Source organism: Passer montanus, unplaced genomic scaffold (assembly GCF_014805655.1).
Source record: "Passer montanus isolate IOZ18808 unplaced genomic scaffold, ASM1480565v1 scaffold15, whole genome shotgun sequence".
NCBI lineage: Eukaryota > Metazoa > Chordata > Aves > Passeriformes > Passeridae > Passer > Passer montanus.
In genome coordinates, this window is record NW_024362051.1 from 9317623 (window position 1) to 9330059 (window position 12437).

Consider the following 12437-nt stretch of genomic DNA (forward strand, 5'->3'; position numbering starts at 1 on the left):
AGAGCCAGGACACCTTCCCACTTGGTGTCTTCCAGGTCCCACAGCTCAGACATGCACTTCAGGCAGCTCACTGATGAGTCTGTCATGAAATAACCCCAGGACAAAAATCACAATCTGCCTTGCAGCTGGAGAAGAAGAAATTAGAGCTGTTTTTATTCACTGATGTCCTGCCCCACCATGAAGGGACTGAGGCTTGGATACTCTGCTTTGCTTTTTAATGCCCTGAAGCCAAGGAGAGTAAATGCAGTACAGAGGGACAAGGACGTGTTTTCCCTAGCTGGAATACATGCTTCTTTGGGCCTTTAAGCTGATTTTGCACTCAGACAGGATGAAAAAACCAAACTGGATGAAAACCTCCCGATGATGCAGTCCTCATGTGTAATCTAGTGAAAAATGAAGTACCTGTAGAGATGTCCAGCTTCCAGGACACAGCCACACTCTGCTTGTAAGCCTGGCACACTCCAGTGCCCCTCTGCAGCCTTGGGACAGCTGGCCCTGCCTCCCTGGGGCTGCTCTTGGCTTGCAGTGAACCCCTGCCCCAAGGGAAGAGCCTGGATCCAGAGCAGTTTTTATTCAAGGAGCAGTGTGGCTCAGGCTCAGGTCTGCAATTACAGGAGCTGTAGTTGCTGATTTAGAGCTGTCTGGGTTGACACATCCTTTACCCAGATGGGGCACCAGACCGTGTCTTCCAGCTAAAACCTATCCACACCAGCTCCATTCACTTTGGCTTTCACATTCAAAAGGTCTTTGGTATTTATTCTGGAACTAAACAAAACCTCCAGATTTTTCATCAAATAGAATCAGCCTCCAGTCAACTCAATATACCTCATCTTACACCTGTGGGTTTTTAAGTCATCCTCCTCTCCAGCATCTCAGGAATTCCCTTTTCGAGTCTGAAATAGAAATCAAATCTCCACATAATATTGGCAGCATGCCATTAAAAAAAATTAAAAAAAAAAGAAGAAAAAAAAAGAAACCATCATATTGAAGGGTTAAGAGGAGGGAATCAGGAAGGATGCTGTGTTTGGATTGGAAATAAAAGTAATGTGCCTGTTTGTTGACAATCCTCCGTGCCTATCAGCACTGTTGCAAAAACTGGCAGTACAGACTGTTTAAATTCAAACACTGTAGATCAAGTTTTACACTTGCACACAAGGTGTAAAGGCAATGAGCCGACCAACCTAAAATTAATCTGTGTAGGAATGTGAGATATTGTAGGTGTGCTGGGTAATGGATTCCAGCTCTTCAGTGCAGCAGACTGGAAAAGGCAGGGGATGCCCTCAATTCCTTTCTAACCTCTTGCATCTTAGCTCCCTTATCATGTTGCAGAGAAGTGACAATTTTATTTTTCATAAATTAAGGGGACAAGCACACCTTCTGTGATGCTCCTACCTTGCCAGTGATCCTGAGATTGTGGAGGGGATTTGGAAACAGAGGAATCTAAGCTGACAGAGGGGCCAATTAGGGGGAGGACATGAGTGATGGGGCCCTGGGAGACTGCTGCTGCCTCAGGAAACCCTGGGATTTCTAAACAATTCTTAAATCCCCAAACTTTCTAAATTAGTCCCTTAAAGGCACACTGCAGTGCTGTGGCAGGGTTGAGCTGAAGGGCTGGTATGCAGTGGCTCTAATAATTGAGGTATGTTTTATTTTTAATCCCCAGATGTAACAAAAAAACAGAGGCAGCCACCTTCACTTTCTCATTGCCTCTGCTCTTCTCCTCCTGTTCCTATTGCTCCAGCATAGCTGCCATCCATTCCAGCTCTCCAGTTCAGCACCACAACAACCACCACTGCTGCTTTTGCTGGTGAGACATTCCAGGAGCCCATCAGTACCCTCAGCTTGCCAAATCCTCCCCCATCCCTGCAGGGAGCCCACAGGATCACCCTGGCCTCTGCTCCCCGTGGGGATCCATCGCAGACACACGGATGCACCCGTAGACGCTGGGACCAGCCTTGTCTTCACACACGGGTTCTCAGTGCACAAAAACTTTGAAGTTCCTTTATCCTTTATTTAGATTTTAGTCCCTAAAGCGATGCACAAACCCCAGTTCTAACAGGGCCTTGTGTGCAGCTTCCTTCTGTTCACGGAGAAAATCTCCTGGAGTTTTGTGTGTTTGGCATTGTTGTGCTAAGACCTTATGGCACCGGGTTTATGGATCAGCCTCGGAGAAGCCGAGGGGTGATTCCCTCAGCCTGGGGGAGAGCAGGAAAGGTGTACAAACCCCTGATCTCACGGTGAAAGAGAAGGCTGGACAACCTGCAGATGGCTCTTGTTTTCAGAGCGCAGCCTGCAGTCAGACCTTCCAGGACACAGAATTCACACTGCGGGAAGCAAATTGTCACAATGATGACACAAACTTGATGTACCATTAAACAGAGCTCAAAGGAGAAAAGCAGGGCTGATGCAGCTTTTGGTGAGGCCCTCTCTGATTCATGGCATTATCTGGGATGGATGGATCCACTCAGACAGGCCAAAGGGTTTGTGTAAGACCACAGACAGGTGAGCCATGAACAACTTGAACCTAATGAAGACAACATCCAAGGTGCATTTTTCTGCCCAGAACTGTCACAGCAGCATTTATTTGTCAGTGTTCCAGCAGAGAAAGCGAGGCCCAGGTTTCAGTGCCCTGACACGGAGGCGTGGGCTCCATCAGGGCCCAGCACGGCCATTCCCAGTTCAGTCCTCGCTCCCTCCTGTCTGCCTCCCATTCTCACAGGAGATTTGACAGGCAATTTATTAACTCCACAAGCCTTCACACAGTCAAGACTAAATTTAGAATTATTATTCATGGAGATGAAAGCTAACATAGTGTCTCCATTACCTCTTGAAATAAGGGGTCCATTAAGGACCAGTGAGGTAACTGCTTCCACAAGGTGCCATCTGTTCATAGGCACATGTAATCTTTCAGTTCCAATTATCCTCAGAGATCTCATTTGTTTCTCAAAACCATGAGCTGGTTCAAATATGAGACTACTCATTTTTTCACCAACTCCAGTAACTCTCTGGATCATATTCTTTCTGGAAAATGCAATTTCTTTATTTAGTGCATCTGTCTTCTGAGGCTTAAAATTCTCCCTGAGAGACCCCAGGCCTGGATGTTGGCTGGTGGAAAACTAGGCTAAATCTAGCTCTTAATGTCTAAAAAGCATGAGTTATTGCTAAACTGAATAATAGCCACAGTATTTATTTATGGAGTTGCTATGCCACTGCTACCTTTTCCTAACTTATTACTTTGTAAAGCTCTTTGGGATATCCAGAATTTGAAAGGTGATATATTAAACTGGGTTCTATTATATTTCCTGTTGCTATCAGCAACTTCCTTTTTTAGCCTGGTTTAAGGCATCTATCTGTGTTTTGTGAAATGCATTCCTATTCCTGTGCTCCAGGCTCCTAGATGTCCATTTTAGGTAGTGAAGAGCAAATACTAGGAGGTGCTACAACCAACATTCTTTCAGAGCACCAGTCTTTAATCCTGTCAGAAGGACTAAGAAAGGAGTTTGAAATGAGAGGGCAGAGATGGGAGCAATGTATTCCTCACTTGTCATTTCACCGCTTGGGTAAAATAGTATTAAACTCAGTTAAATAACATTAAACTCTGCAAAATAATCAGTCTCTTTACCCTGAAGAAAGATTTTATTTTTTCCATTTCTCAGAAGACATTTCTTTACCACCAGCCACAAATTCTGATATTCTTCTCCCCAGAAAATTCATGAAACAAGGTTATCCCTTTTTAATTCCAGCATAATAATGTGGAATGGTAATTCTTACACAGCCCATCAAGAACGGTAACAACTATTGACAGGGCAGTGGGACAAACTAACAGCTGAATTTTACTGTGCTTAGAAATTGGTGGATTTTTTGGCCTGAGGGAGCAAGAGTTTGCTGATGGCAATGGCATTGAAATGATGAAATGTTAGAAACCTGCCTTAATCATGAGGTCCCTGTAGAGAACACAAGTTTACCAAGAGTCACCTACTGAACTAAAATTTCTCAGGGCAGACATCATAGTTTAAAGAGTTACAGAGACCCTTAGGACAATCAGCATTTTCCCAGGAGTAAAGATGTCCTTGCTAGAAACTGAGAGATCAACCTTCCCTCCCTTTATCATTTCTGGAAAACAAACATTTAATTTCATAAATATTTCTTTTGTTCCCTTTGTTCTAGGAGATTATCTTCTTAACAGTCTAGGCACTTAGATCAAAGTGTCTGATTTCAGAGGGGTTTTATGGTTGTTGTTGCTGTTTTGTGTTTGCTTTTTAAATCATTCCTGATGTATCTTGCAGCAAGAAAAAAGAAACTCTCTGTGGGTGGGTAAGTTGAACCTAAACTTCCAATCCCATATGGAAAATGCTGCAATCAGGCACATCCCATCAGTTCCAACACAGTGATGGATCCAGCTGAGTTACTTGTAATAGTGTCTAAGAAAACAGATGAGCAGTTAAATCCAGATTTTCTAAATAATAAGTTTCCACCGGGAGGCTGCATAATTCTTTTTACAGATGGACATCCCTGTAGACTTTCAGTACACTTGACTATTATTAGAATGAGGAAAATGGGAAGAGAATATTTTAATATTTGAGATTTTGCCTTTCCCTTACTACACTGATCTCAGAATTATAGCTCTAGGACTTCTTTTTTTTTTTTAATGAAGATTTTAATGCTTATGGACACTTTTAATTAAAAACACACATTCTCCATCCCTTCTTCTTTGCAGCTTTCATTCTTCTTAAGTTGCTGGGATTCAAAAGGAGCACTGGGGCTAGAGCAGTACAAGGAAGTGGGTGGATGAGGGTGCTTCTATTAAGTCAGAGACATTAAAAATCAAAGGCTGCTGAGACACAGATTTATCCTACTCAATCCTGGACCTAAAGCCCATGCTCTGACAGTAGGCATTTGGGCTGCTACCTTCAAAAAGCTATTAAGATCAAAGATGAATGAAATGTTTCCAATTAGACATGGTTAATACTGAGGATTGCTGAGTCTGGTGAGTGCTGAACGTTCTGCCATCTCTCCCCATGCACACACACGTGTGAGCTCCAGAGGCTTTTTGCAATGGTCATTGGTTAGTCTGAAATTTTGGCTTCAGAGACAAAAGTCAGGTGATTTAAGGATAAATAAGGAAGATAGAGAGAACAGGAAAGGATCCATTGTGTTCATCCTGAATTCACCCCTGCCTTCTGCAATAGATAACCCCAGATCTGCTGCTGAGGATCAGCATATTTAGATGTTACCATGGCTATCAGAATGGACACTGCACTAATGTTTAAGAGACTTAAAATTTTGTGTGGGTTATAAGGAACATGTTATTGCTGGTTCTTTTCCAATTTCTAGCTGATATATGCACACATACACACTATTTATGTACTGAATGAGTACTGAATAAATTAAGACCCCAAATTACTTGCAAAATTAATTTGGATTTTAAAATAAGATCATTTTGGATTTATTCCCTTTCAACTTTGTGCTTTTGCCAAATGATAAAATAATGATTTTAACTGTCTGGCATTCTCTGCTCTGCCACAACATGGAGATTTATTTAAAGAATAAATGCAGGAACAAATACTTCAGCTGTGATGCTTGCCTAGTGCAGTAATACAGTTCAGAGCAGTGACTCTCACCTTGTGGAGCAGAACCAGACCATGAATTTAACTAACCCAGGGCATACTTCAAGTGTTTTCTTCTTAGGATAAACTCCCTTCCCAAGTTAAAATTCGTGCAGTGCAGAAGATGCATCTGATCTGAGGAAGTTGAGTTTCAGACACAGCACGTTGCAGAACTGATTGCTGTGAAAGCAGCACAATCTGCAGACACCCAGGGGCTGCTCCTCTGGTAATAAATCAGTGGGAAAGTCTCAGAGGCAGCAGGGGAAAGGATGGGAAGAGAAGTCTCACAATGCTCCAGTGGCTCCAGAGTCTCTTCCTCTGAATAAGGATATGGTCACATCTCAGCAGGTCTGGAATCAAATGTTGGTATCTTTCCATGAATCAGTAAAACACCTCCAGTCTTTCAAAGCCCAGATTCTGGAGCACAAGCTGGGGCTGCTGCTCTTTTTCATGGGTACTTGGTACTGACACGTGTGTGAACATGGCTTGTCTTGTACCTCAGGTGCATCATTTGCATGAAATAAGTTGTGTATCTCTGATGAATATTGCATCATCTCAGCAGACCTTTGACAACCTTGGGGAATTGAAGACTTTAGAACTTTCCCTGAAATCAAGAAAAAATATTGCTATGGGGCTATCAAAATGTTCTCTTGTAACAAAAATTAAACTGTCTCTTGGTTTTGTATTTAATTTTAGTGTTATAATTATCTCCTGAATGTATTTGCAAACTGAAATGTCATTTCAAATTCCCAAAGACCAAAATATTCATACAAAATCAAATTGAATATTTTGACATTGTCAGAGTGCTAAAGTTCTCTATTTTTCCCTTGGAAAATCTGATAAAAATCAACACAAGCACATACAAATGTACAATTTCATTAAAACAGAAATTTCTAACAGGAACATGTTCTGCCAAAAAGAAAGAAGTATTTAGGTATCTTCAACATTGACTCCCTAGGTGAAAAGATTATTATTATTTTGTTGGCTAAAGAAATAATTCAATGGAATAATCCTATTCTCTAAGTGTAATGGCAGCATTTAAATCCTATATTTACAAATAGGGGAGCAGAGAGGAGGTTCCTCCAGCTGTGCCATTGATTTCCCCAAGACTAATAGGACAAAATGATAGTAGGAACTTAGAAAAGGGGAAAGAGAGAGCCTTCACTTTGCCCTTCTCCCTCCTTATAAACTTTCTTATTCTGGCAACCAAAGTGTTGCATGTAACAGATACTTACATTTTAAATTCTCATGTATTTATGTAATCATTTTCAGTCTATTAGAATGCTGTTAAATTCTCTCACATTTTTGTCCTGCAGTACATCAAGTAATATCCCTCTTACTCATATTTCTCTTGTGCTTTTGAGTCCCTTGATTATTTAAAAAAATATAAGCAAAGTGAAAACATCGAAATAATTTTGTTTTAGTCCCACAGCCCAGACTTGACACTGAAAGAATCCTGAGTGGAAAGGGAGTTCATTGTCTTTCATGCCCCTCTTTCCCATCACAATTAATCAGAAGGATGGATGCTTCATGCTCACTAAATGAGGAGGTTTATGGATAGTTCTTTGCAGTGCCACAGCACAAGCACCATCAGAGATGCTGGTGGATTTCCATATCCAATCTCTCATGCAAATAAATATGATGATCCATTTCATTCAAATTATTAGTCACTGCTCCCCCTCCCTTCCCCTTCTTATGTCTGTTAAAATTATTCATTTTTGAGAAGCAATAGGGGAATAATCCACAATCAACAACGAGCCCAGTGTTCAGCCTTGCTGCTTGCAGAATAACTGATCAGATACCCAAATATCCCCAGTGCCCCAGGAACATGATTGAAGGGGACAGACAGCCTCCAACTGCTGAGTGACTCTTCCCTGCAAACTGCCTTCAACAGCATGTTTAATATGCTTGAAACTAATCATATTAATTTTTATTCACCACAGATTTCTATATGATGTTAAAATCCTTTACTAACAACGAGCCTCAGGTTCATTAGTTTTGGCTGGACAAGCAAGTCGCAGTGTTTTCCTATCTCTTTATTTGGATGAATATGCAAATATTTCTATGACAGATACATGCATAAGCAAACTGACAAGTAGATATTTGCAAATATGTGTGCCACTCTGAAATTAGCTCTCTACAAACAACCCTGCCAGTAAAACTCATTGTTAGAGTGTTTGCAGAGAGCTAACAGATGAGAGGGTGGATATAGCTGGACTGAGCTCATTTAAATACCCAAGCAAATAGTTTCTGAAGTTTTCCATTATTCTCTCAGTTTTATTTTCAAGACATTATGAAAGATATAGATTTGGCTCCTTCTTAAACTGATGAGGACAAACAGGAGATAACAGGAGTCTCTGAGGGCCATTCTCATTTTGATGTCTCTCCACATGTTCTTGGTCTCCGTTCTGGGAGATCAAATCTTTGCAGATCAAATCTGGGGTCAGATTTTCTGTTGTCTCCAGTGCATGGTCTGGCAGAGCTGAAGTGTTCCCACACGTGGAATACCCTGAAGTGTCACAGTTCATTCACAAGGATCATGTTCCAGCCCTGGAACGGGGTGATTACTGCTCATCCTGGTCACCACTGTGACTCTTTAGTGGGACAGAAAGCAGAAATTTACAGAGCAACAGCCTTCAACCATGCCTTGCACCAGCTTTATCAACTCTCCCCACATGGTAGATAAGCAGTGAAATAAACCCACTTCATCCAAAAAACCCCACAATGGTTCCAGATAAGTACCTCTGGTCCAATAATTTCTGTGGACGTTTTGGCTGTTACGCTCAGGTGTGCCCAAATTTCTTTCTACAAGTAACTTCTTTGACTGTGTTGCTGAACACATCTTTCACCTTTTTATTATCCCCCCTTCTCCTTAAACTTATTCCAATGACCAAAATGCAGGAGGACTGTGAAATTGTTTGGATGCATCACACTTCAGAGATACAGCTTTGAAGCAGCAGCACTGAAAAGGGAATAAATGAAAGCTTTAAAAGAAATAAATTAATTAAATTCAGATGAATATCTTCATATCCAAGAATATGAAGTGGCTTTGATTTCCAGGTCACATAATTTTCAGATTAATTAGTAGCAATGCTTCTTAATATATCATTTAAACTGATTACAGGAGGCAGAAAATAAGAGCATCTTCACGGGAGTTTAGTGCAGTTTAACTAATATGCTTTCACTTCAAACCTTCAGGTAATTCATCTTAACTTGCTCAGATGTCCTTGTGCACCTCAGCAAGAGAAGATGGATAATCTGGAAGAAAGATTTTGGGTGAGGAGGAGGTTTGGGTGATTTCTTGCTCCTCTCTGCCAGGAACATACCTGTAGCACTGGGATGAACAGAGGGTACCCACCAACCAAAAAGGTGCTGTAATTCTGCTGTGGATTTACGGCTCCATCAGCTGCTCTGCACCTCTGTGCCTGCAGTGACCTCAGGGGTTTTCTGTTCTTTGGTCTGCAGCTGGCAGGGAGCAGCTCCTCACCTTGCAGCAGGGGGAGGGAAAGGTCAGGTTTTCTATCAGTGTGATATCAAACAGGGCTCCTCACATGTGCTGGATCCCGTGAATCACTAAGCTCATGGTCCAAAAGAGGATTTCTCTGTAGTCTGACAAGTTGGTTGTTTTTGTTTTTTTTCTTTACTTTAAAGAAATTAACTATTTTTCCTTTTTTTCCTTCTCCTTACTGTATTGTATTGTCCTAACTCTCCAAGTAGGTAGCAAAGATGAGCTCTAAATTCTCTAAAGCAGCTACAGTTAAGCTCTGCTTAGGTAAAAAAGTAAATATTTCAATTGAGAACACATTAAAAAAATTGACCCTTTTTTACCCTCCTGCTATGATTTATGAGAGTGATCATGTCTTATGTTTTCCCTGATAGTGATGATAACATTGCTTCTCTATTTTGCTAGGAGAAAGGGGATTTTTTTCCAGATATCCACACAGCCAGACAACCACCCTTGAGTGGAATTCTGCTCATGTTCATTACACAGCTTGCATATTGCTTGGTGTGTGTGAAGGGAGGTGGAAGAGAAAGGGGAAGGACAAAGGAAGAAAATAACTGGAGAGAGTGGAAAAATCCAAGAAGAATGTTTCAGCAGGAAGACTTTATATAGAAAAGAAAAGAAAAAAAATCTATATTTTACAGAGAAAACACATTTTAGCATCAGCCTGCAAGCCTCCTTTTAGATAGGATAACATGTTTCCTCAATGACAAAAGGAAAAATTGACTCTTTGGAAGAAAAAATTCCTGGTTTAAAACACAGGGCAAAGGTCTCTGAACTCAATCTGGGTTTTTTTTTTTTGGAACCCAAAATAAATAGTTTGAGCAGTTATCAAATACAGCCAAGTTCCTCTGGGTTTGCCCAATCTTAGTTTTCCTCTGGCCTCTTCTGTACTTCTGTTTGCTCTAAAATACATCAAAGCCACATCTGAGATAAAGCACATCAAACAGCAGCAACCTCTGGAAGCAGGGAAATGGTAAGTGAGGAATGCAGGGAACAGCAGGATAACCATGGTGAGTACAGAGGGATGAGGCTTCTGAGGAAGGATGCCCAGTGGACCTCTTGGTTTGCCTCAAGAACAATGCCATCTGTGCATCTGACTGGCATTTCCTCTCTAGAAATGGCCAGAATTTGTTTCTGTGAATGTCCTCTGAAGTTGGTGGAAGTCACTGATGCCCCACCTGTCAGCAGCTCTCAGGAACTGTGCTTTTCCCAGGCAGAGCACACAACTGGGTGCTCAGGAGGGTAATGGAGCAGTTACATTTCTCCAGAGTTTTCACTGTCAGAGCCTGTTTGGGATCTGATCTCTCCTGGCACATCTTGCTAGTCCATGACTTCTATTTGTGGTGGGAGAGGGGACATCTGGGATGAACAACCCTTCAGCCTGCACGTGCCTGTCACAGTACCTTTTACATTCCATTTAAATCAAGGTTCTTATCTGGGAGGTTTAAATCAAGGTTCTTATCTGGGAGGAAGCAGAGCAGCATGGCAGTACCCTGTGCAAAAGATGGAAGATGAGGATGGCAGCCCACTGCTCCGGCTCAAATGAGTCAGAATGTGGGTAGGAATTCACTCTAAAATATCAGGCTTGAGGGCACCCAAGGCACTGTGGGGTTTTCTTTGTGGTCCTTTCTCATTCATGCATTGTTCTGGTGCCTGGCCATAGGAAGAATAAGGCAAAACCAGTATGATAAAATATAAAACACTTAATTTTTGAGTCAATTTATGTAATCTGTCTCCTTGGGACGCTGGTAAGATATTGTGCTTTTCTAGAGTGACCATTGCCTCACCAATGTGGCTGTTATGTGACCTAAAAGCTTCCTAAAAGAATGGGAACACCTCCAGCTCCTGCCAACCTGCAGCCTGGTGAGTGAGCCCCAGTTTCACACTGAGACCCTGATGTTTCATTTCTTCCACACTGACAGACCTTACTGGCCATCTCTGGCAGTTTAATTTGCTGTGACAAGGAGGACTAAGGCTAAATCACCACAGCCATCACTATCCAACAGATTAAAAACCACACAATGTGTGTGTGCCTATGGAGATGTGGGCACCAAGCACACAGGGCTGCAGTGCTGAGGTTGGAATCAGGGAAGGGAACATTTAAAGAGCCACAACCTTCTGTCCCCCATTCCCCGTAAATACAAATTGTGTAGAACAGCAAGACTGTCATTTTATTTGTAGCCACAGGATGAATTTTACTAATATTTAAATTGCATTTAGTTGGCCAGGTCTGGAAACCATCTCATCCATTCCTTAACCCCATACCCTGGTTAAGGATCATAATTGCTAGGGTGGACATAGAAGTTCTGTCAAAGCAAACTGAAAGTTTTGATTTTATGAGGACAGCATATATTTGCAAAACTTATCCTCCTATCTGCTTTCATTATCACAGTTCTAAGAAGAAATGTGCCGCACTAAATCAAAGTTTTCTGCTGCTCCCACACCTAATTCCTTTCCCATTTTCTGTGCCACCAGTTCTTCTTCACAGAACTATTTTGTCCCAAACTGCAACAAAATAAAATGCCAACTGCAAGATTTCTCTCCTTGCTGAGGGAGAAATGCCTTTTTTCCAGTCATTTTCAGCAGCACACGCTATCAGGGCAGAGCAGCTGTTTGCAGCTGCCAGCTCGTGCAAAGGAGCCATCCTTGCTAGGAAACAGAAGAACCTGAGGGGTTTCGATGCCTCTTTGGTTTCTTTTCCATTTAACCCCTCCTCACGTTAGCAATAATATTTCTTGAGTCAGACACTAGTACAGAATTACTTGGATGAAAAAGTGCCTTCCAAGGTAGGTCAGTCAAACAGGAATATTTTAGATGGGGCAAATTGACTAAAATAATGCATTTAGAAAAAAGAAAGGAATAGCCATGAGTAAAGACCTCTGTTGAAATCTCTTGAAAATCTTATTTTCCTGTCAGTTCTGTAGCTCTTATATCTCTCCCTTAGGCTTCAGCAAGAGGCAGAGTATTTTGGTGACAAGTGTAAATGTTTAAGCAATATTGACTGGCCAGCTGAGCAATGTGTTACTCTGCTTTCAAAAGATTGTGAAAGCTAGAGAATCTTGGCTCTCCAATTTTTTATTATTTATCACTTTTAATAAGCTTCTAAGCGACCATAAAAAACATGGGAGATGCTGTGATGGCTATCTGATACCATGTGTTAATTTTCTCCTTTATGAAACACTTCCCAAATTTAAGTGACTTTACTCTGAAAGGAGTGCAGAAAAATACATCTATACAACAGATGTCAATGTTCTAGGAATCAGTTTGTTGTCATGAAGGGTCATACTTTTCTGGGGACACTTCAGGGTTCTCTCCAGACCTAGGCT